We start from the raw sequence: 24,767 nt of genomic DNA, 5'->3' as shown, positions 1-24,767 counted from the left end.
CAGTATTATATACATATAAAATTTCCATTGGCATGCTTAGGGGAAATAATCCCCCCCCCCCCCCCCACTATCCACAAGCCTTTCACTTTATAGACGTTAACCTTTCTCCTACATCTCTCCCCACCCACCCTTCCCCCATCTCTTTCTCTATCCTCCCACCTTACATTTCCCCGTCATCTCAGTCCCTTTGACCCCAGCACTCCTACAGTTCTCGGTCCATCACGTCTCTCCTTCGTGCCTGGGTCCACCCCACACCTCTTCCCCTTCCTCTACGGCCATTCCGCAATTCAGCCACCAGAAAGAAAGCGGCCATCCCTGTCGGCAAATCCAGGCGCAAACTCCCGGCCGGTGTGCATCCACGTTCCTAATACAGCGGCCTAAGAAGGAAGACAGCCACCCTCCCACCTCCCAGCAGCGCTGGAGACCAGGTAAGAGCAGATGTACCTCCGGACAGCAGAATCAGCGGCCGACCGTCCTCTCGCTGCGCCCTCCTCCTCCCGCGCTCCACCGACTCTCGCGAGACTAGAGCCGCGCCCCAAGGGGCGGGGCCTGTTTAAAGAGCCAGGCGAGGTTGTTGCACCAGTCTCCTCGCCTGACCTGCGATACAGTGGTCAGGCAGCGCTTGTGGAGAGTGAAACAAAACATTCCAGTTCAATGCTTGAACTTGGGTTTTTAAATCGAAAGCTTTGTTTTCCAGATTCCCGTCTTATCTGTCTCCAACCTGTCTCTTCAAAGACGCTGCACGATTGGCTGAGTATTTCTCGCATTTTCTTGATTTTCTTTCAGCTACGCATGGATATTTAGTTAAACAGAAGAGCAGAAATCCATGGTCACATTCTGTCCTTTCCAAAATTACACATCACCCGTGAGGATATTCATGAAACTGGCTTGAAGGGCAATGGGAAAAATTAGGGTGGGGACCTATGATAATACAACAGGTGACGCTTTTATTATTTGTTTTTCATCTATCTTATTACTCATTCCTAAACAAGGTCATTATTTATTATTATCCACCGCTAGTTTCCTTTGAACTGAGTGGTTTGTTCAGCTGGCAAGTCACCTCACAAGGTATTTAAGAATAAACCAGATTAGTGGGTATACAATCATTTATAAACAAACCAGGCAAGGACAGTGGATTTCCTTCACTGAAGGACATCAGTGAATAACACACAGTTTTACAGTAATCTAGTAGATTAGTGGTCATCATTAACAAATTGATTCTTTATTGGCAGAAAGCACAGGAAGGGATCAGAGAGTTTGGCCAAGTGCAATAGGAAGTGTCAGTGTGAGAGGTGAGGGGAGTAATGGATTAAAAGTATTATATATGAATGCATGAAGTATAAAAAATAAAGTGGATGAGCTTGAGGCTCAGTTGGAAATTGGCAAGTACGATGTTGTAGGAATAACAGAAACATGGCTGCAAGAGGACCAGGGCTGGGAAATTAATATTCAATGGTATACATCCTATCGAAAGGACAAACAGGTGGGGATAGAGGGTGGGGTGGCTCTGTTGGTAGGAATGAAATTCAGTCCCTTGCAGGGGGTGACATAGAATCAGGAGATGTAGAGTCAGTATGGATAGAACTGAGAAATTGTAAGGGCAAAAAGACCCTAATGGGAGTTATCAACAGGCCGCCAAATAGTAGCCTGGATATAGGGTGCAGGTTGAATCAAGAGTTAAAATTAGCATGTCGCAAAAGTAATGCTACGGTTGTACTGGGGGACTTCAACATGCAGGTAGACTGGGAAAATTAGGTTGGTACTGGACCCCAAGAAAGGGAGTTTGTGGAGTGCCTCCAAGATGGATTCAGAACCCTGTACCTACTTTCTCTCCATACCCCCTGATCCCTTTAGCCACAAGGGCCATATCTAACTCCCTCTTAAATATAGCCAATGAACTGGCCTCAACTGTTTCCTGTGACAGAGAATTCCACACATTCACCACTCTCTGTGTGAAGAAGTTTTTCCTCATCTCTGTCATAAAAGGCTTCCCCTTTATCCTTAAACTGTGACCCCTTGTTCTGGACTCCCCCAACATTGGAAACAATCTTCCTGCATCTAGCCTGTGAAATCCCTTCAGAATTTTATACGTTTCAATAAGATTCCCCCCTCAATCTTCTAAATTCCAGCGAGTATAAGCCCAGTCAATCCAGTCTTTCTTCATATGAAAGTTCTGCCTAAATCTTTATATCAATCAGAATTTGATGGTGACCTGTCCATGATGGATAATTTTTTTAATAATTTGAATATTCCTAAACTGATAGGTGAAGATCGTAGCTTGTTTGATGCTCCTATCTCTATGGCCGAAATAGGTGAGGCTATCTCATCAATGATTTCAGGGAAAGCTCTTGGCCCTGATGGTTATATTGTAGAATTTTTCAAAACTTTTTCTTCTTTGCTTTCCCCTTGGTTATGTGAAATCTTTAATGATGCGTTTGCTAAGAAGAGATTACCTCAATCTTTCTATGAAGCTACTATCTCTCTAATTCTTAAAAAAGATAAAGATCCTACTTCATGTACATCTTATCCCCCTATATCATTATTAAATGTAGATTCTAAGATTCTTACAAAAATTTTAGCCATTAGATTAGAAAAGGTACTATCACAGATTATTTCAGAAGATCAAACTGGTTTCATTAGGAATCGGTATTCTTTTTTTAATGTTAGAAAATTGATTAATATAATTTATACTTCATCACCCACAGTCCCAGAATGTGTTATCTCATCAGATGCTGAAAAAGCTTTTGATAGAGTTGAATGGACATATTTAATGCATTGAGAAATTTTAATTTTAGTCCTAATTTTATATCATGGATTAAATTAATATATTATAAACCTGTTGCTTCTGTTCTTACAAATAATTATAGATCCCCTTTTTTTCAATTATCTCGTGGTACGAGACAAGGTTGTCCTTTAAGTCCTTTATTATTTAATATTGCATTAGAACCTTTAGCCATTGCTATTCGTGAATCTCCTAATATTTTTGGTATTACCCGTAATGAGAAGTTATACAAATTATCACTTTATGCTGATGACTTGCTGTTATATATTTCTGATCCTGACAGGTCTATTCCTGCTATTTTATCCTTGTTGGCTCAATTTGGTAGTTTTTCTGGTTATAAATTAAACTTAGATAAGAGTGAATTATTCCCCTTAAACGCGCAAACTTTATTGAATGACAGGATTCCATTTAAAGTTGTTACTGATAACTTTATCTATTTAGGTATAAAAATTACCAAGAAATATAAAGATTTATTTAGACTGAATTTTTTACCTATGCTTCATCAAATTCAACACCTTACCACAAGATGGTCTCCCTTATTCCTATCATTAGTTGGTCGGATTAATGCTATTAAAGTGATGATTTTACCGAAATGTTTATATTTATTTCAAGCCTTACCAATTTTTATTCCTAAATCTTTTTTTGACAACATTGATTCAAAAATTTCCTCATTTGTGTGGCAAAATAAAAACCCCAGGTTAAGTAAAAGGCAATTACAAAAATCTAAAAAAGATGGTGGTTTAGCCTTACCTAACTTTAGATTTTACTATTGGGCGAATAATATTCGTAACCTAACGTATTGGAAATTAGATTTGGACTCACCATTGTGTCCACAGTGGGTAAATTTGGAATGCAATGAGGTAAAGGGATATTCTCTATTCTCCGTTCTTGGTTCTTTTCTTCCTGCTGATTTAGTTAAATTCAATAAACAGATATCTAATCCTGTTATCAAACATACATTACGAATTTGGTTTCAATTTCGTAAATTTTTTACTCTGAAAAACTTTGTTCTTGATAGCCCTATTTTATTTAATTTTTTTTTCAAACCTTCCTTGATAGATCAAGCTTTTAGCATATGGAAAAGGAAAGGTATAAAATGTTTTCGTGATCTTTTTTTTTGAAGGTACTTTGATGTCTTTTGACCAACTTTCCAATAAATTTAAATTACCTAAATCTAATTTTTTCAGATATTTACAAATCAGAAACTTTTTACATAAAGTTCTACCATCTTTTCCCAATTCAACTTCAATGGATTTCTCAGATTTGATTTTTACCTTAAATCCTTGTCAGAAGGGATTAGTAGCTTTTATTTATAATATGATTATGAAGATACAACCAGAAATATCTGATAGAATTAAACAACAATGGGAAAAAGAACTTCGATACAATATATCAACAGATAAATGGGAAAAAATTTTACAAATGGTTAATTCTTCTTCTATATGTGCTAAACATGCTTTAATACAATTTAAAATTGTACATAGAGCTTATATGTCTAAAGATAAGCTTGCTCGATTCTATTCTTATATTAACCCTCAATGTGACAGATGTCATTCAGAAGTGGCTTCATTGACCCACATGTTTTGGTCATGTCCCACTTTACATAACTATTGGAAGGACATATTTGTTGCCATTTCCTCAATTTGGAATATCGATTTACAACCTCATTTTATTACTGCAATTTTTGGTATACCAAATGAGGATGGTAATCAGTTTTCTCCTTCAATCAGACGAATGATTGCTTTTGTAACATTAATGGCCAGAAGGTCTATATTACAAAATTGGAAAGAAGTAAATCCTCCTACCACGTCTCAGTGGCTTTTTCAAACTATTTCTTATCTGAGTTTGGAAAAAATTAGAAGCACTATTTTTGACTCATCAATTAAATTTGAAGAAACTTGGGGACCGTTCATTCGACATTTTCATATGAATTAATTTGGCCTTTTCCAGACCTTCTCTCTGCTTATTCTTGTTCAGGTATGGAGTTCCGGAGTTCTTTGACACTATCATATACTTATAAACTGTTATTATTGCCCATGTTAGTTTAGTTTAGTGTTTTTTTTCAATATATATTCTCTTTTATATATTTTCAAATTTTTTTTCTTTTTCTTTTGACGATTATTTTTGGTTTTTTTCATATATAATTATATAGTCTTGATTGATTAATGTACTTTTTTTTGTTGATGTTTAATAGGATATTATTATCTTATTATTAATGTAGTTTCAAGTCTATTGTATTCATAACCTATTCATTATTATGTTATGTTTTTTTTTATACTTATATGAAACTCAATAAAAAGATTGAAAAAGAAAGAAAGAAAGAAAGTCCTGCCATCCCAGGAATCGATCTGGTGAACCTTCTTTGTACTCCCTCTATGGCAAGAATGTCTTTCCTCAGATTAGGGGACCACAACTGCACACAATACTCCAACTGTGGTCTCACCAAGGCCTTGTACAACTGCAGTAGAACCTCCCTGCCCCTGTACTCAATCCTCTTGCTATGAATGGCAACATACCATTCGCCCTTTTCACCGCCTGCTGTACCTGCATGCCCACCTTCAATGACTGGTGTACAATGACACCCAGGTCTCGTTGCACCTCCCCTTTTCCTAATCGGCCACCATTCAGATAATAACCTGTTTTCCTGTTCTTGCAATCAAAGTGGATAACCTCACATTTATCCACATTAAATTGCATCTGCCATGAATTTGCCCACTCACCTAACCTATCCAAGTCACCCTGCATCCTCTTAGCATCCTCCTCATGACTAACACTGCCGCCCAGCTTCGTGTCATCCACAAACTTGGAGATGCTGCATTTAATTCCCTCATCTAAATCATTAATATATATTGTAAACAACTGAGGCCCCAGCACTGAGCCTTGCTGTACCCCACTAGTCACTGCCTGCCATTCTGAAAAGGTCCCGTTTACTCCCACTCTTTGCTTCCTGTTTGCCAATCAATTCTCTGTCCACATCAATACCATACCCCCAATACCGTGTGCTTTAAGTTGCACACTAATCTCCTGTGTGAGACCTTGTCAAAAGTCTTTTGAAAATCTAAATATACCACATCCACTGGTTCTCCCCTATCCACTCTACTAGTTACATCTTCAAAAAATTCTATAAGATTCATCAGACATGATTTTCCTTTCACAAATCCATGCTGACTTTGTCCAATGATTTCACATCTTTCCAAATGTGCTGTTATCACATCTTTGATAACCAACCCTAGAATTTTCCCCACCACCGATGTCAGGCTAACCGGTCTATAATTCCCCAGTTTCTCTCTCCCTCCTTTTTTAAAAAGTGGGGTTACATTAGCCACCCTCCAATCCTCAGGAACTAATCCAGAATCTAAGGAGTTTTGAAAAATTATCACTAATGCATCCACTATTTCTTGGGCTACTTCCTTAAGCACTCTGGGATGCAGACCATCTGGCCCTGGGAATTTATCTGCCTTTAATCCCTTCAATTTACCTAACACCACTTCCCTACTAACATGTATTTCCCTCAGTTCCTCCATCTCACTGGACCCTCGGTCTCCTACTATTTCCAGAAGATTATTTATGTCCTCCTTAGTGAAGACAGAACCAAAGTAGTTATTCAATTGGTCTGCCATGTCTTTGTTCCCTATGATCAATTCACCTGTTTCTGACTGTAAGGGACCTACATTTGTCTTAACCAATCTTTTTCTTTTCACATATCTTTAAAAGCTTATACAGTCAGTTTTTATGTTCCCTGCCAGCTTTCTCTCATAATCTTTTTTTCCATTTCCTAATTAAGTCCTTTGTCCTCCTCTTGCTGGACAAAGTCCAGTCCTTTCTCCCAGTCCTCAGGTGTGCTGCTTTTACTGACTAATTTGTATGTTTCTTCTTTGGAATTGATACTATCCCTAATTTTTATGATTCAGGACACTTACAAAGACAGGTGTGTGAAAAGGGCCCAAAGGATCATTGGGGACCCAAGTCACCCCAACCACAAACTGTTCCAGTGGCTCCCATCCCAGAAACAGTAATGCAGCGTAAAAGCCAGGACCAGCAGGCTCCAGGTCAGCTTCTTCCACCAGGCCATTAGACTGCCTAACTCATGCTGACACAATTGTATTTCTATGTTGTGTTGGCCATCCTGTTGTAAATACTATTTATTATAAATTACTATAAGTTGCACATTGCTCATTTAGATAGAGATGTAACATAGATTTTAAATCCTCATGTATATGAAGGATATAAGTAATAAAATCAATTCAAAAGTTTAATTTTGCTTATCATATCAATACTTGTTAATCACTAGTAACTTTGATCCAATTACCAGCTGCATAACATTAGATTGTGAAATATCACCTCATAGTTTTAGATTACAGGTACTATTCTATTTTTTAAATATTTATTTATTTATTAATTTTTTAGAAAATTACAAAGAATAAATGTAATTATAAAATAGTAAGAAAGAGAAAAATAATGTTAACCCTCTCCCCTCCCCTTAACCCTTGTCTAAAGAAAGAGAAAAAAGAAAGAAAGAAGAGAAAGATTGCCTGGATATCGGAGGATCCCCACATGCTCCATGGAGTTCAAAATAATTTTAATATTTATTTTTACTTTCCCCAATTACTTTATAATTTTATCTTCAAAGGACCTATATATTTAATCCTATCTTTTGTAGGTATGGGAGCCAAATTTTCAAAAAATATATCATATTCATTTCTTAGATTGTATGTGATTTTTTCAAGTGGAATACAACTATATATTTCATTATTCCAATGATCCATAGTTAAATATAAATCAGATTTCCAAGTAACTGCGATAACTTTTTTGGCTACTGCCAATGCAATTTTTATAATTTTTTTCTGATACTTATTCAATTTAAGTTTCGGTATTGTCCCTTCAATGTCTCCTAATAAAAATAATATTGGACTATGTGGGAGTTGTACTCCAGTAATTTGTTCCAATAAAAGTCTTAGATTTATCCAAAATGATTGAATTTTAAAACAAGACCAAGTAGAATGTAAAAAAGTACCAATTTCTTGATTACATCGAAAACATTGGTCAGACATATTTGAATTTAATCTATTTATTTTCTGTGGTGTTATATATAATTGATGTAAAAATTATATTGTACTAATCTAAGTCGAACATTTATTGTATTTATCATACTATCAGAACAGGTACTATTCTAGTAAAACTTGTGGTTCTAGCCCTCTAGATCTGCTGTAAATGGCATTATTCAATTGGCGTGATTTTCTTCTGTTTTGCACCTGAAAATACTACTGTAATTATCCATATGCATGGGCTACCTGGTTTGCTTGGGCACTACAGTGGCACAGCTGGTATCTGTTGTGTTGGGATAGTGCAGAGCACACACCAGCATGGCAGCATGCAGGATATTCAACTGAACTTCATTGATAACGCTCCTCTCACGTGGGAGTGGCTAACCGAGTGACATAGGAATAACACGATTAACTATCACAACATCTCCCCTTCTTGAGAAAAAAAACTAGGTATGTATTTCTTACCTATAGAACTGCATTGCAATTATAGTCACTGAAATTGTGCGATTCAGTTCACTTTATCCATAGCATGTAACTTATGCTCCTTACATAAGTATAAGAAAGAATTACCAACATTGTAACTATCTTTTTATTTGCTTCTTTCAGGTCTCTCACTCTCTTTGTATAAAATAGAAGTGCCAATGTTATAACTGTCTTTCTCTTTACATAAAAACATAAAAAACCTACAGCACAATGCAAGCCCTTCAGCACACAAAGCTGTGCTGAACAGGTCCTTACCTTAGAAATTACCTAGGGCAGGGGTCGGCAACCTTTACCACTGAAAGAGCCATTTGGACCCGTTTCCCACAGAAAAGAAAACACTGGGAGTCACAAAACCCATTTGACATTTAAAATGAAATAACACTGCATACAACGTTTTTTTGCCTTTATGCTATGTATAAACAAACTATAATGTGTTGCATTTATGAAATCGATGAACTCCTGCAGAGAAAACGAAATTACATTTCCGCATGCAACAAAAACATTTTGAACTCCGAAAAAAAGACGTTGGGTTGAAGGTTACTTTTAAGTAAAAGTCTATTTGAGTCCTTCTTGTATTTATGAAAAACACCGAACTTAAATTGTCCACCAGCAGCAAACCATATTTTCTCTCATCTCCATCCGGATATTTTTGAGCAAAGGCTGCGTGTTTATTCTGGAAATGTCTTGCGACATTTGACTTTTTGTTGTTTGCTAGTTTCTCATTGCATATTAAGCATACCGGTAAACCAGTCTCGTCAGCAGTGAAAGCAAATGAATCTGTCCACGTATCATTGAACATTCTATTTTCTTCAGTCACTTTTCTTTTTTTAGAATTCTCCATAGTTAGCCTACCTTGGATTGAAAAATTAAAGAAATCGCGCACTGGTGGGTGTCAGGCATTGGCAGTGGTGACGTATATTAATAGCGACAAAAAACACTTTTTATTTAGATTGTACAAGATCACCATAATCTTCAAATTTAGAATTACATTTCAAAAACTAACAAACTAACATAAAATACATTTTAATTAAATACTCATCATTTATTTTCCAAAGCCACAGGGAGCCGCAGCACAGAGATGAAAGAGACGCATGCGGCTCTGGAGCCGCGGGTTGCCGACCCCTGACCTAGGGTTACCCATAGCCCTCTATTTTTCTAAGCTCCATGTACCTGTCCAGGAGTCTCTTAAAAGACCCTATCATATCCACCTCCACCACCGTCGCTGGCAGCCCATTCCACGCACTCACCACTCTCTACATAAAAAACTTACTCCTGACGTCTCCTCTGTACCTACTTTCCAGCACTTTAAACCTGTCACACACAAAATGCTGGTGGAACACAGCAGGCCAGGCAGCATCTATAGGGAGAAGCGCTGTCGACGTTTTGGGCTGAGAACCTTCTCCCCAAAACGTTGACAGCGCTTCTCCCTATGGATGCTGCCTGGCCTGCTGTGTTCCACCAGCATTTTGTGTGTGTTGTTTGAATTTCCAGCATCTGCAGGTTTCCTCGTGTTTGCACCCTAAACCTGTGTTCTCTTGTGGCAACCATTTCAGCCCTGGGAAAAAGCTCCTGACTATCACATGATCAATGTCTCTCATCATCTTATACACCTCTATCAGGTCACCTCTCATCCTACGTCACTCCAAGGAAAAAAGGCCGAGTTCACTCAACCTATTCTCATAAGGCATGCTCCCTAATCCAGACAGAATCCTTATAAATCTCCTCTACACCCTTTCTATGGTTTCCACATCCTTCCTGTGGTGAGGCAACCAGAACTGAGCAGAGTACTCCAAGTGGGGTCTGACCAGGGTCCCGTATATCTGCAACATTACCCCTTGGCTCCTAAATTCAATTCCACGATTAATGAAGATCTTATGCTTTCTTAACCACAGAGTCAAACTGCGCAGCTTTGAGTGTCCTATGGACTCGGACCCCAAGATCCCTCTGATCCTCCACACTACCAAGAGTCTTACCATTAACACTATATTCTGCCATCATGTTTGACCTACCAAAATGAACCACTTCACACTTATCTGGGTTGAACTTCATCTGCCATTTCTTAGCCCAGTTTTGTATCCTATCAATGTGTTGCTGTAACCTCTGACAGCCCTCTGCACTACCCACAACTCCCCCAACCTTTGTGCCATCAGCAAATTTACTAACCCATCCCTCCACTTCTTCATCCAGGTCATTTATAAAAATCACAAAGAGTAGGGTCCCACAACAGATTCCTAAGGCACACCACTGGTAACCGACCTCCATGCAGAATATAACCCATCTACAACCAGTCTTTGCCTTCTGTGGGCAAGCCAGTTCTGGATCCTCAAATCAATGTCCCCTTGGATCCCATGCCTCCTTACTTTCTTAATAAGCCTTGCATGGGGTACCTTGTCAAATGCCTTGCTGAAATCCATATGCACTACATCTACTGCTCTTCCTACATCAATGTGTTTAGTCACATCCTCAAAAAATTCAATCAGGCTTGTAAGACACAACTTGTCTTTGACAGAGCCATGCTGACTATTCCTAATCATATTATGCCTCTCCAAATGTTCATAAATCCTGCCTCTTTGGATCTTCTCCATCAACATACCAACACTGAAGTAAGACTCTCTGGTCTGTAATTTTTCTGGGCTACCTCTACTCCCTTTCTTGAATATAGGAACAACATCTGCAACCTTCCCATTCTCTGGAACCTCTCCCATTCTCATTGATGATGCAAAGATCATCGCCAGAGGCTCAGCAATCTCTTCCCTCTCCTCCCACAGTAGCCTGGTGTACATCTCATCCGGTCCCAGAGACTTACCCAACTCCCAGTGATTTATCCAACTTGAAGCTTTCCAAAAGCTCCAGCACATCGTCTTTCTTAATACCTACATGCTCAAGCTTTTCGGTCTGCTGGAAATCATCCCTACAATCGCCAAGATCCTTTTCTGTAGTGAGCAAAGTACTCATTAAGTACCTCTGCTCTGTCCTTTATTTTAATGATCTCTTGCTCTCTCTTTGTTTTCCTCCTTTTTTTACCAATTCCTTTTTTTTTAGAATGGATTCATTTTGTAAATTTTTTCAACATTAGAACTTAAAAACACTAAGTCTAATGGAAGTCAGGGTAGACTACCTGAATACTCCAGCAAAGTGAAAGGATTATTTTGGCTCTTTAGTCATTTGTCCTCAGCTTTTAGACTGTGGAGTATGTCTCTGTGGTAAGACAGATAAACAAACATATCTGGTGTAGGTTCCTGGAAGTGTTGGAGCAGATTGAGGTTCTTGAACAAGTGGGTTCACCTCAGGAAACTGGTCCAGGTCATAAAGGTCAGGCTATTCTATTTCTTCCTCTGCCTTTCGTGGGCATTAAAGGCCCTCGAGCACACGTCTGTTCCGCCTGGTCTCACCTTGTGATGTTCTGATCACAAACAATCGTGGGGGGTGCTGCCAGACAATAGTTCCTTTGGTCGATTGGTCTGAAACCCAAACAGCTTCACCACTCCTGACTGGCAACAGAGATTTTGCTCTGTGTCTGAGATCATGCATGCCCCTCGTTTTCTCACACAGTGAGGTTGGAGATGGGAAGGCAGAATAGGCAGGCTTGTTCTCAGTCTCCAGCCCATTGACCGCTCTGATGGACTGTAGCCATCTACAAGAGGTGTGGAATAATAAGCTTGCAGTGCTTTGTTGGGGGTCTTTAGCCTTCAGCAGGAAACTTAAGAGTTTCCACTGCTCTTTCCACTTCTCCATTTGCCTGTGGGTACCACGGACTATTTGTCTGATGTAGGAACATAGTCCCTAGTCAAAGGCTTGGATTTCTGAGGAGCTGAATTCGGGACTGCTGTCTGACACAAGTGTCTCTGGTATTCCATGGGGAGCAAATACAGATTTCAGGTGCAGTATAACTGCTGCTGAGGATGTAGAGGACATCTTGGACAGCTGAACATTCTGTGAGGAGTAAACCACAGTGAGAAGATATTTGTCTCTTTTCCACCCATGGAAAGTCTGGAAGTTCTGTGGAACAGAGAGGTTCAGCTGATTTTTGTGGAGTTGTCTGCATGCTTCACATTGCTTTACATAAATCTCCCAGCTGTGTACTCAGACCAGGCCACCACTCCGATTGCCTTCTCTGAGGCAACATTTTTCGATGCCTTGATGTCCATGGTGGATTTGACTGGTGATTCTGCTGTGCATGGAAGCAGGACTGAAGAGTCTGGGGCTCTTTAGTAGCAAACCATCAAGAACAGTGAATGTGTGTCTTTCGTTTGTGAGCTCCTTTTGGAACAGCTAGGCCATTCATGCTCACAGTACTGCATAACCTTGCTGCAGATTTGTTGGAACAAATTGGCTATCCTCCAATCCTCTGATATGTCCCCTCTCACTAAGGATGATTTAAGTATCTCTGCTAGGGCCCCAGCATTTTCTGCACTTGCCTCCCATAGGGTCCAAAGGAACATCTTGTCAGGCCTTGGGGATTTATTCACACTGATTTGCCTCAGGACTGCAAACGCCACCTCCTCTGTAATCTGTACGGGGTCCATGAAGTTGATGCCACTTTACCTCTCCCCTATAGACTGTGTGTCATGGGAAAATACAAATGGAAAAAATACATTTAAGACCTTCCCCATCGTTTTTGACTCCATACATGGATTACCATTCTGGTCTTCCAGAGGACCAATTTTGTCCCTTGAAAACCTTTTGCTCTTAACGTATCTGCAGAATCCCTGAGCATTCTCCTTCACTCTGTCTGCTAGAGCAACTTAATGTGTTTGTAACCCTCAGGCACGCTCAGCTCATGTTTGTCTAGGGGAAACAGCCTTTGGCTCCGCCACACTGAGAAATCACATTTGTGTGGATGTTGTATAATGTACTGCCCAGTTATGAACCCACAACGCAAAATATCAGACAGTACACCATATGCAATTAAATGATTGAACTTTATGAATCTTTTTCTGAATATAGGGTTAGTAATAAAAAATAAAAAAGGGCCCAATTCAAGGAAAAGTCAAAAGTTCACATTGCAGCTCATTCAGTAGTCATTCTTCCACCATTAGTCTCCTCCAAACATTGCCGACCTTCGGACCCTCAGATCCCAGTCCACTCTGTCCGGTGGTCTACCAGCTCTCTCCACACGTGTCTTCCCTCTTCATCTCTCCTTGACAAAAAAGCCACAGAAACAACATCCTTCCAGATACACAAGACAAAGCAACAATCTCCGATTGGCTAACATGCATACTATAGTCCTGTTCTCTCCAGCCATAACCCAGATATTGCTGCTACAGAGAAACCGTTACCTCACCAGTGAACAGTACAGAGAAGCCATTACATTAGCCTTGGCAGTGAAACATTACAAAGAAGCCATTACATTAGCAGTGAATCCTTACAGTGCATTACATGTTCTTTCAGCCTTCCTGATTTCTTAAGTGTTCTCTTGCATTTCTTATACTCCATAAACATTTCCTTTGTTCTTACTTGCCTATACCTGCTATGCACCTCCTTTTTTCTCTTAACCAGGGCTTCAATATCTCTTGAAAACCAAGGTTTCCTACATTTGTTATCTTTACCTTTTATTCTGACAGACACATACAAGATTTGTACTCTCAAAATTTCAATTTTGAAGGCCTCCCACTTAGCAAGTACACCTTTGCCAGAAAACAGCCTATCCCAATCTACACTTCCTAGATAATTTCTGATACCATCAAAATTGGCCTTTCTCCAAGTTAGAATCTCAAACCTCAGACCAGACCTATCATTTTGCATATTTACTTTGAAACTAATGGCATTGTGGTCACTGGATGCAAAGTGTTCCCTTACACAAACTTCTGTCACCTGCCTTGTCTCATGCCCATAATAGCAGATCCGGTATCACACACTCTCTCATTGAAACTTCTATGTACTGATAAAGGAAACTTCCCTGAATACATTTGACAAAATCTATCCAATTTAGTTATTTTACAGTATGGGAATTTGGAAAGTTAAAATCACCTACTATAACAAACTTATGTTTCTTGCAACATTCTGAGATTTTTTAAAAAAATTTGTTCCTCTAAATCCCTCTGATTATTGGATAGTCTGTAATATAGCCCCATTAAAATGGTCATACCTTTCTTATTTCTCAGTTCCACACTAGTTGAGTTCTCCAGTCTGTTCTAATGGAGCACTGTTGTGACATTTTCCCTGACTAGTTATGCCACCCTTGCTCCTTTAATCCCCCTTTCTCTGTTATGTCTAAAACAACAGAACCCCAGAATAATGAGCTGCTAGTCCTGCCCCTCCTGCAACCATGTCTCATTAATGGCTACAGTGTCATAATTCCAGGTGTTGATCTCTGCCCTGAGTTCATCTGCCTTCCCTTCTTGCATTGAAATATACACAGCTCAGGACTCTAGTCACACCATGTTCAACCTTTTGATTCCTGGCTTTGTCTGGGGTCTTACCAACATCTGTCTCCACAACCTCCCCACTGATTGTTCTGGCACTCTGGTTCCCATTCCCTTGCAACTCTAGTTTAAACCCCACCATGGAGCACTAACAAACCTTCCTGCTAGGATATTAGTTCCTCCCTCTAGTTCAAGTGCAACTGTCCCTTCTGTACAGTTCTAAAATGATCTAAAAATCTTATGCTTTCACTCATACACCAACTCCTTAACCACATATTAAACTGTATAACCTTCCTAGTTCTGGCTTCACTAGCATGGGGCACAGGTAGAAATTCTGAGATCACAACCCTGGAGCTCCTGCCCTTTAACTTAGCACCAAACTCCCTGTGCAGAACCTCGTCACTCATCCTACCCACGTCATTGGTACCTACATGGACCACTACCTCTGACTGTTCACCCTCCCACTTAAGAATGCTGAGGACTCAATCTGAGATGTTCCAGACCCTGGCACCCGAGAGGCAACATACCATCCGGGAATCTCAATCTTGCCCACTGAACCTCATGTCCTTTCCCCTAACACCATAGTGCACCACTTTCCCCCCCTTGCCTCTGAGTGACAGAGGCAGAGACCCGAACTACTGTACCTTTCCTGTAGTAGGTTATCCCACCCAACGGTATCCAAAGTGGTTTATTATATACCCACGAAATCTCACAGCTACCTGAACTAGACCTCTTCCCACCCATTAACTTGTAAAAACGCCATCCTCTTCGCTCAATTCCACCGTCTCCACTGCACCTGCTCTCAGAATGAAACTTTTCTTTCTAGAAAGAAGGAGATAACCTTCTTTTTCAAAGAAAGGGACTGCCCTCAATCACAACCCTTCCATCTCACATACATCTGATCTTACTCCATCCTCCTGCCACCCTACCAGGTATAAGGTTGCTCTTGCCCTCACCTACCATCCCACCAGTCTCCACGTCCAGCGCATATTTCTCCAGAACTCCTGCAATCTCCAGCAGGATCCCACCACCAAGCACATCTTTTCCTGCTCCCCACTTTCTGCTTTCCACAGAGATCGCTCCCTATGTGACTCCTTTGTCCATTCATCCCTCCCCACTGATTTCCCTCCTGGTACTAATCCTTGTAAATGGTACAGGTGCTTCACCTGCTCCTAAACCTCCTCCCTCACTACCACCCAGGGCCCTAAAAAGTCCTTCCAGGTGAGGCAACGCCTGGAAGGACTGTTTAGTGCCGTGGCTGGTAGTGAGTCTGTTGGGGTCATATACTGTGTCTGATGCTTCTGGTGTGGCCTCCTGTGTATTGGTGAGACCCGATGCAGATTGGGAGACTGTTTCGCACTTCCCATTCCAATTCCAATGTGTTAATCCATGTCCTCCTCTACTGTCACAATGACCAAAACCTTGTACTCCAACCTGATGGCACGAGCATCCATTTCTTGAACTTCCGATAATAACCACCCTCACTCTCCTTCACCATTCCCCATCCCCCTTTCCCTCTCTCACCATATCTCCTTGCCTGCCCATTGCCTCTCTCTGGTGCTCCTCCCTCTTTTCTTTCCTCATGGCCTTCTGTCCTCTCCTATCAGATTCCCCTTCTCCAGCCCTGTAGCTCATTCATCAATCAATTTCCCAGCTCTTTACTTCACCCTTCCCCCTTCCCAGTTTCATCTATCATCTTGTGTTTCTCTCTCTCTCCTTCCCCAGCTTTTAAATCTGTACCTCGTCTTTTTTTCTCTAGTCCTGCTGAAGGGTTTCAGCCTGAAATGTCGACTGTACTTTTTTCCATCAATGCTGCCTGACCTGCTGAGTTCCTCCGGCATTTTGTATGTGTTGCTTGGGTTTCCAGCATCTGCAGCTTTTCTCTTGTTTGTGAGCCAAAGTGGTATACCTGTTGTTGAGTGGGTGGCCACACAGGTACTCTGCACTGGTTCCTTAACCTCTTTCCCCTTCCTAAATGTCATCCAGTTTCCCATATCCTGCACCTTGGGTGTAACTACCTCTCAAAATGTCCAATCTATCACCCCTTCAGCCTCCTGAATGACCCAGAGTTCATCGAGGTCCAGCTCCAAATCCTTAATGCTGATTATTAGAAGCTGCAGCTGGATGCACTTCTCACAGTTGTAGTCATCAGGATTATGGTATTGTCCTGTGTTTTACGTTTGGCACCGAACCACAACCAATTCTGGTATGTATCACATATTGGCAACAAGGCGATTCTGATAACTTTTTTAAAAATCTACATTGCTTACAATGCTGCATTCCTTTATATCATTGGTAAATTCTGGACATGCTTTTCTAAACACAAGAGATTCTGCGGATACTGGAATTCCAGTGTAACACACACAAAATGCTGAAGGAACTCAGCTGGTCAGGCAGCAATTTATGGAAAAGAATAAACAGTCAACATTTCAGGTCAAAACCCTATCTCTAGCATTTTGTGTGTGTTACATGTCTTTTTATCCTGTTACGAATGTGCTGCAACTCTGAGGAGCCGAAGGGTACAAAGTCGCCCCCTCCTTTTTGAGAATCGCAAGATCGCTATTAATTCGGGTCTGGGACCCAGGAAAGGAGAGAGAGACATGCAGAATCCACAAGGTTTGGAATGTGTCCTGGCCTCAGTGAAAACGGAACCATTGATAACGGCTATTGTCTCTTGGAGACGGAATTGTGTATTGAGTACTGTACTATTCATTGAAGCCCCTCAAGGGATGACCAGAGTGGGCTGGTTGAGGGATTGCATCATCCCAACTTGATTGATATCTGAGACCCCGTGAGTAAGGATAAAGGAGGGTCTGCGGAACAACCCCTTTAGACGCACCAGGAGGAATGCTAGAAATCCTGTGACAGCGTTTAATAGCGACAGCCAATGGGGGCTCGTGTGTGTCCTCCCTTGCCTGGGATTGGCAGGCTCACCACGGAAGAACGGCTTAGCTAAAGGAGAGGCCACAAGTGAACGGCCACACCAACAAGACTCCGATGGATCGAAATCATAAAAGGAAAGCCGGCAAGTTTTTCTCCAAATCTCTCTCTCCAACCATTGCAACCCAGCGGTCCACAAAGGCTGCAGCCTGCATGAACTGTGACTTTTATATTTCCATTGGACAATACATTATCCCCTAGACAGCGATAGAGCTTATTTCTTATTGATTATTATTATACCCGCACTTTTAGATTTAGTATTGACGATGTATATTATCTGTATGTTTGCATTGATATTATTTTTGTGTATTTTTACCAATAAATACTGTTAAAAATAGTATCATCAGACTTAAATGGACCTCTCTATCTTTGCTGGTAAGTGACCCAGTTACGGGGTTCGTAACAAAGTGGGGGCCTCATCTCGAGATTTGATACCAAATTGGAGGGCCAGTGAATCGGGCTTTTAAGTCCAAACATGGGTCTGGTTGCACAGGTAACCAGACGGGAAACCAGCAAAGATGGACGTTGACGAATTTATAGAAAACCCTACTCTGGAGGCGCTAGAGGCTGCCACAAAGTCGGACTTGATAAATATTGCATAAGGACTTAAATCTCGCAGAGGTGAGGTTGTCGATGTAAAAACGGGAGGTGCAGAGGGCCATAACTCAGTATATATTGTGAAGAATGTGTTTTCGACTGAGGTATTGGAAAATATCCCTGAAAAGGCACCAGCTAGTGGGACAGCTCAGTTAGAGTTGGAGAAATTAAGGTTGGAACATGACAATGGTAAAGCAGCTGGAAGCAGCTGAGAAGGAAAAAGAAAGGGCCAACAAGCAAAGGGAGCATGCGCTCCAGCTAAAGGAGATGGAGGTGAAGAAGGAGCAGGAAAGAGCTGAGAAACAAAGGGAGCATGAAATTCAGTTAAAACAGCTGGAAGCAGCTGAAAAAGAGAAGGAAAGGGCCGAAAAAGAGAAGGAGAGAGCCAAGAAGGAGAGGGAGTATGAGGAGAAGGAGAAACAGAGGTAACATGACTTGGACATGGAGGAGTTAAGGCAAGAGCGAAGAGCTCAAGGGTCAGACCGAGAGGAGCGTTTCAATGTTAGTCGGGAGTTTAGGTTAGTACCTCCGTTTGAGGAGACGGATGTTGATAGTTATTTCTTGCATTTTGAAAAGGTGGCAGTGAGTCAGAAGTGGCCCAAAGATCGGTGGGTGGCATTGTTACAAAGTGTGTTAAAAGGGAAGGCACAATGGGCATATGCGGCATTGTCCATGGAGGAGGAGGAGTCTGAGAATTATGAGAAAGTAAAGGAGGCCATTCTTCGGACCTATGAATTGGTACCTGAAGCATGTAGACAAAAGTTCAGAAATTAAAAGAAAGGGTGGAATCAGACGTATGCAGAGTTTGCCTATGAGAAGGGTGTGCTCTTGGATCATTGGTGTGCAGCAGAAATGGTAGAAGAGGATTTTTGGCATCTCAGGGAGTTAATTCTGATTGAGGAATTTAAAGGTTGTGTTTTGGATGATATCCGGATGTATTTGAATGAGAAGCCAAATAAGTCCCTATCTGAATTTGCTAGGTTCGCAGATGAATATGCCCTAATCCACAAGACAAAGTTTTCCTTGAATAAAAGTTACCAGAGAGACCGTGGGAACGATAGAGAAAGCCCGCCAGCTGAGGCAGAGATTCAGCCAGGAGCTAGTGGTAAAATTAAGGAGGAGGAAAGGCAAGACGGCAGGAGAGTTCCTGACTTGACCTGTTTTAATTGTGGAAAGGTGGGTCATATTGCATCTAAGTGCCTTGCTCCAAGGAAGGAGACAGGAAAAGGGAGAGCAGCAGTCCCGACAGGATGTGTTGTGGTGATCAGTAAATCGACGAGAAAGCCTCAGGTAGACAGAATACGAGAGGGGTCTGAGAAATGTATTTCAGAAGGAACCGTGTCTGTGAGAAAGGGAGACACACCAGTTCCAATGCAGATCTGGAGAGACACGGGAGCTGAGCTGTCATAGATTTGCAGTATGGTTCTAGGTTTTGGTCGCAAGACTGGAGAGGTAGCTTTGAGAGGCATAGGAAAAGGGACAGAAGCAGTGCCCTTGCATAGGATCATAATAAATCGTGAGTTGGTATCTGGACCAATTGAAATAGGGGTGCGATCAGAATTCCCGAGAGCTGACTTAGACCTCCTTCTGGGTAATGATTTAGCTGGTGGTGACGTTTGGTGGGCCATGGAGCTGATGAGCCAGCCTGTAAGTGTTGAGGACCCACCCCTAGATTCCAAGATCTCTCCCGCATGCGCGACCACTCACAGCATGTCAAGAAAGGCAGCCGAGACCGAGACCAGTTTAAATCTGGCCAGTATCGATTTGGCCGAGACGTTTTTACCGACCCTGTACCAAGAGGGTTAGAGGGTGGTAAAACGTAGAATAGGAAAATGAAAGAGAGTAAGGGAGAGGAGGTAGACCTGCCCTTAGCCAGGAGGAAATTTATAGAGGCATGAAGTAAAGATGAGAAACAGATAAGGCTGTTAAAAGGTCCAGGGTTGGACATGGATGATCTGTCTAGTTTGCCAGAACCGTTTGAAGAAGTTGAAAATTTTAAAGGTGTTCCCGATAATGAAATGAGGGCAGTCCTAGATGAAAAGGATGCCATTACCTTGAAGAAGTCTGCTGGGTTGGCAAATGAGGTTGTTTCAGCCTGCGGGGTTGAGTTTACTCCGGAAGGGAGTTGCCCAGAGAGTAACTGGGAGAATCAGGGGAACTTAGAATTTGAAAAGGGTACGGCTATTGAAAGCCTGGAAGAGGCAGATGTCCCATTTGAGTGTGTTCAAGATGTGGATGCACGTGGTACTGAACCTATTAATGGAGCTCAGAAAAAGTCTTTGATTCAGTTGAAAAGGAGTGCAGTCCTTGTGGGTCAGATGGACTTGGTTCAGTGAAGAAAGGGTTAACCTTGGTACTAGTGGGAAGTGAGAATTCCCACTTGTTTGTTTCAAAGGTGTGTTAAAAGTTAGTGAGGAGATAAAAGGTGGTGAGGTGAATATTATTATTGACGGAAAAGGGAAAAGTGTAGTTCCTAAATTGAATGAAGAAAATTTAAAGTCTGGATTGATGTCAGAAACAGTCACCAGGCTACAGGGACAATGGCTTGGTAACATGGTGCCTGCGAATCAATTACAGGTTGATTTGGAATGTATAGGTGCCCCACACACTATTGTTATTCAAGAGAGTGCTGTGAAGAGGCAGAATTTAAAATGCTGTTTGGACCAAGAGTGATCGCTTGCAGAGTTTAAACTTTAAACTAATAGCATGAAGGGTCCTGAAGATAAACTAACAACTTGCTTAAAATTAAAGAATTGTGTGGAAATTCGGAAAATGGTCTAAGTTTGGAACACATTGTTGATAAAATAACTCCTATGAAAGGAACATGCAAAAACCTATTCCACACTAGTATACAAGTTAACCACGTGGGAGTTGACTGGAAAAGGGGCGAGGGTTGACGGGATGCCACTTTAAATAACAGGATCCGGGTTTAAGGAATTTCGACAAAGCATGTGAATAATAAAGACAACCCCATGGAAGATTGACTGTTAAGTTTGAAAGTAAAATAAAGATTAGTATTTGCATGAACTTTTGTAATATACATATAAGCTAAGATCACAACTCTTTAGTTTTTGTTTGCTGAAGAAAAGGAATAAAAATAGGTGGTTATTAAATTGGAATCTGATGCTACAAGAATTTATTAAGGTACAAGATATTAAGATATTAAAGGAAGTGACAATGTAATTGCTAACTGTTTAGATGCTGAATTGAATGTATAACTGTATTACTCTGTAGTGAAAAAAAACTCTTATGTATTGTGTTAGACTCTGAAATCCTGTAAGACTCTGTATTAATTAATTTTTACCGGTGGTAAAAATCTTAGAAGGAAGGGGGTGTTATGAATGTGCTGCAACTCTGAGGGGCCGAAGGGTACAAAGTCGCCCCCTCCTTTTTGAGAATCGCAAGATCGCTATTAATTCGGGTCTGGGATCCAGGAAATGAGAAAGAGAGAGACACACGCAGAATCCACAAGGTTTGGAATGTGTCCTGGCCTCAGCGAAACAAAAACCCCTGATAACGGCTATTGTCTCTTGGAGACGGTATTGTGTATTGAGTACTGTACTATTCATTGAAGCTCCTCAGGGGACGACCAGAGTGGGCTGGTTGAGGGATTGCATCATCCCAACCTGATTGATATCTGAGACCCCGTGAGTAAGGATAAAAGAGGGTCTGGGGAACAACCCCTTTAGACGCACTGGGAGAAACGCTAGAAATCCCGTGACAGTGTTTACTAGCGACAGCCGGTGGGGGGCTCGTGTGCGTCCTTCCCTTGCCAGGGTAGCAGGCTCACCACGGAAGAACGGCTTAGCTAAAGGAGAGGCCACAAGTGAACGGCCACACCAACGAGACTCCAACGGATCGAAATCATAAAAGGAAAGCCGGCAAGTTTTTCTCCAAATCTCTCTCTCCAACCATTGCAACCCAGCAGTCCCCAAAGGCTGCAGCCTGCATGAACTGAGTGACTTTTATATTTCCATCGGACAATACATTATCCCCTAGACAACGATAGAGCTTATTTCTTATTATTATTATACCCGCACTTTTAGATTTAGTATTGACGATGTATATTATCTGTATGTTTGCATTGATATTATTTTTGTGTATTTTTACCAATAAATACTGTTAAAAATAGTACCATCAGACTTCAACGGACCTCTCTATCTTTGCTGGTAAGTGACCCAGTTACGGGGTTCGTAACAATCCCATCATCTATAAATCCCAATTATAAATAGAGTGAATTTCTTTTTATGTTGTGTATAAATTATTTAGTTGATGGAATAGATGTCTTTGTTGCCAAGTTTGCAGATGATACAAAGATTGGTAGAGGGGCAGGTAGAGTTGAGGAAGCAGGTAGGCTGCAGAATGAGTTAGAAAGATTAGGAGAATGGGCAAGAAAGTGGCAAATGAAATACAATCTTGGAAAATGCATGGTCATGCACTTTGGTAGTAAAACTAAATGTGCAAACCATTTTCTAAACGGGGGAATACAAAAATCTGAGGTGTAAAGGGACTTGGGAGTCCTTGTGCAGAACACTCTGAAGGTTAACTTGCAATTTGAGTCAGCAGTGAGGAAGGTAAGTGCAATGTTGGCATTCATTTCAAGAGGTCTTGAATACAAGAGCAGGGATGTGATGTTGCGGCTTCATAAGGCACTGGTGAGGCATCACCTTGAGTACTGTGAACAGTTTTGGGCTCCTCATCTAAGAAAAGGTGTGCTGGCATTGGAGGGGTTCCAGAGGAGGTTCACAAGGATGATTCCAGGTTATCATATGAGGAACGTTTGATGGCCCTGGGTCTGTACTTCCTGGAATTTAGAAGGATGAAGGGGGATCTTATTGAAACCTTTTGAATGTTGAAAGGTCTAGACAAAGTAGATCTGGAAAAGATATTTCCCATGGTGGGGGAGTTTAGGACAAGAGGGCACAGCCTCAGGATAGAGGGGTGTCTATTTAAAACAGAGATGTAGGGAAATTTCTTTAGCCAGACAGTGGTGAATTTGTGGAATTTGTTACCACAGGCAGCTGTAGAGGCCAGGTTGTTGGGTGTATTTAAGGCAGAGCTTGATAGGTTCTTGATTGGACATGGCATCAAAGGTTATAGGAAGAGGGAGTGGGGCTGAGGAGGGGAGAAAACGATCAACCAACATTTAATGGTGGAGCAGACTCGATGGGCCAAGTGGCCTAATTCTGCCCCTATGTCTTATGGTCAAATGGGAAAAATATTCTTCATGATTGATCCACTACTTTATTCATGTAGATTAATAATGGAAGCTCTTGGGTCAAACAGATAATTAACTCCAAAGTTGTTGTTTGTTTTGAAGTTTTGATTTCATTGAGCTTGTTTAATTTTGGTGTAATTGTCAGTTCCGGAATGTTTCACTTCCTGAATAATTTATTACACTGAAGGAGCTGGGCTTTATGGACTGAATGGAAATCAATTTTTAAAAACTGCAGTTTTTAGAAGTCTGAAATTATAACAATCAGCTGGTCAGGAAGCCACTGTAGGAAGAGAAAGATCATTAACACTTCAAGTTGAAGAACCTTTGTCTGATTCAGGGAAAGAAAGAAAACAAGTTTTAATTTGCAGAAAGGATGTTGGACTGACTGATTAATAAGGGGCAGTGTATGTGTACGGTGTGTGAAAACACAATATGCTGTAGACCTAAAAATTGTGAGATGAAGGCACCTAGAGAGAGAGAACATAAAGGAATAAAAAAGCTGTGCTGTGCAGATGTGGTGTATTGCAAGAATGTCAGGTTATATTAGATGGGAGAGTGCAAACCTGATGGATGACTGGTGACAGTATTGTCTATTTGAAATACAAACAGAGAAAACAAATTATTTGTATTTGGTGAATTCAATATCTCGTCAAAAAGGCCATAATGCAGTCTGATGGAAGATGAAATGCTGTTCCTCAAATTTACTTTGTGCTTTATTGTAAGAGTGCAGGAATCCCCCACACTCTTACAACAAAGCATAAAGTAAATTTGACAGAGAGGTCACAATGGGCATGAGATGGAGAATTATATTGGTAGGCAACAGAAAGTCGACCACAGAGTCATGAGTAGAACACACGCAAAGTGTTGGAAGAACTCAGCAGGTCATGCAGCATCTAAAGCTCAATGTTCAAAGTCCAGTCCAGAAGGCTGTAATGTTCTCAGGTGGAAGATGAGCTGCTATTAGTCAAATTTACTTTATGCTTTGTTATAACAATTGCCATAGACAGACAGAGAGTTCACAGTGGGAGTGGGAAGGATGATTAAATTGATAGGCATATATAGTGACGTCTGTGGAGAGAAATAACTGGCATTTCAGACAGAGACCCTTCATCAGTCCTGAGCTATGGACTTGCATCCCCAAGATGTGTACATCAATGCTCCTGGAGCTCCTGCCATTTACTGTATACTTCCATCTTGCATTTGACCTCCCAAAATGCAACACCTCATACTTGCTTAGATTAAACTCCATCTTTCTTTCCTTCACCCAAGTTTCTGATTGGTGGCAGATCACTTTGAACAAAGAGTCGAAGATGGGTCCAAAATATGTGAGAAACTTA

The 24,767-nt window shown here is 41.1% G+C and overlaps 1 protein-coding gene across 1 annotated transcript in view; it reads right to left on the bottom strand.

The window, feature by feature from the left end:
- septin2 (septin 2) overlaps positions 1-517 on the bottom strand; it is a 92,261-nt gene extending 91,744 nt beyond the window's left edge. The window contains exon 1 of the mRNA XM_059950946.1: positions 445-517. The gene's annotated coding sequence lies outside the window, so the exon portion shown is untranslated. The remainder of the gene's footprint in view (positions 1-444) is intronic.
- Positions 518-24,767: the final 24,250 nt, after the last annotated feature.

This window comes from Hypanus sabinus, chromosome 2, assembly GCF_030144855.1.
Source record: "Hypanus sabinus isolate sHypSab1 chromosome 2, sHypSab1.hap1, whole genome shotgun sequence".
Taxonomy (NCBI): domain Eukaryota; kingdom Metazoa; phylum Chordata; class Chondrichthyes; order Myliobatiformes; family Dasyatidae; genus Hypanus; species Hypanus sabinus.
The sequence above is the reverse complement of the archived record's forward strand: the minus strand, read 5'-3'. Positions and strand labels throughout refer to the sequence as shown.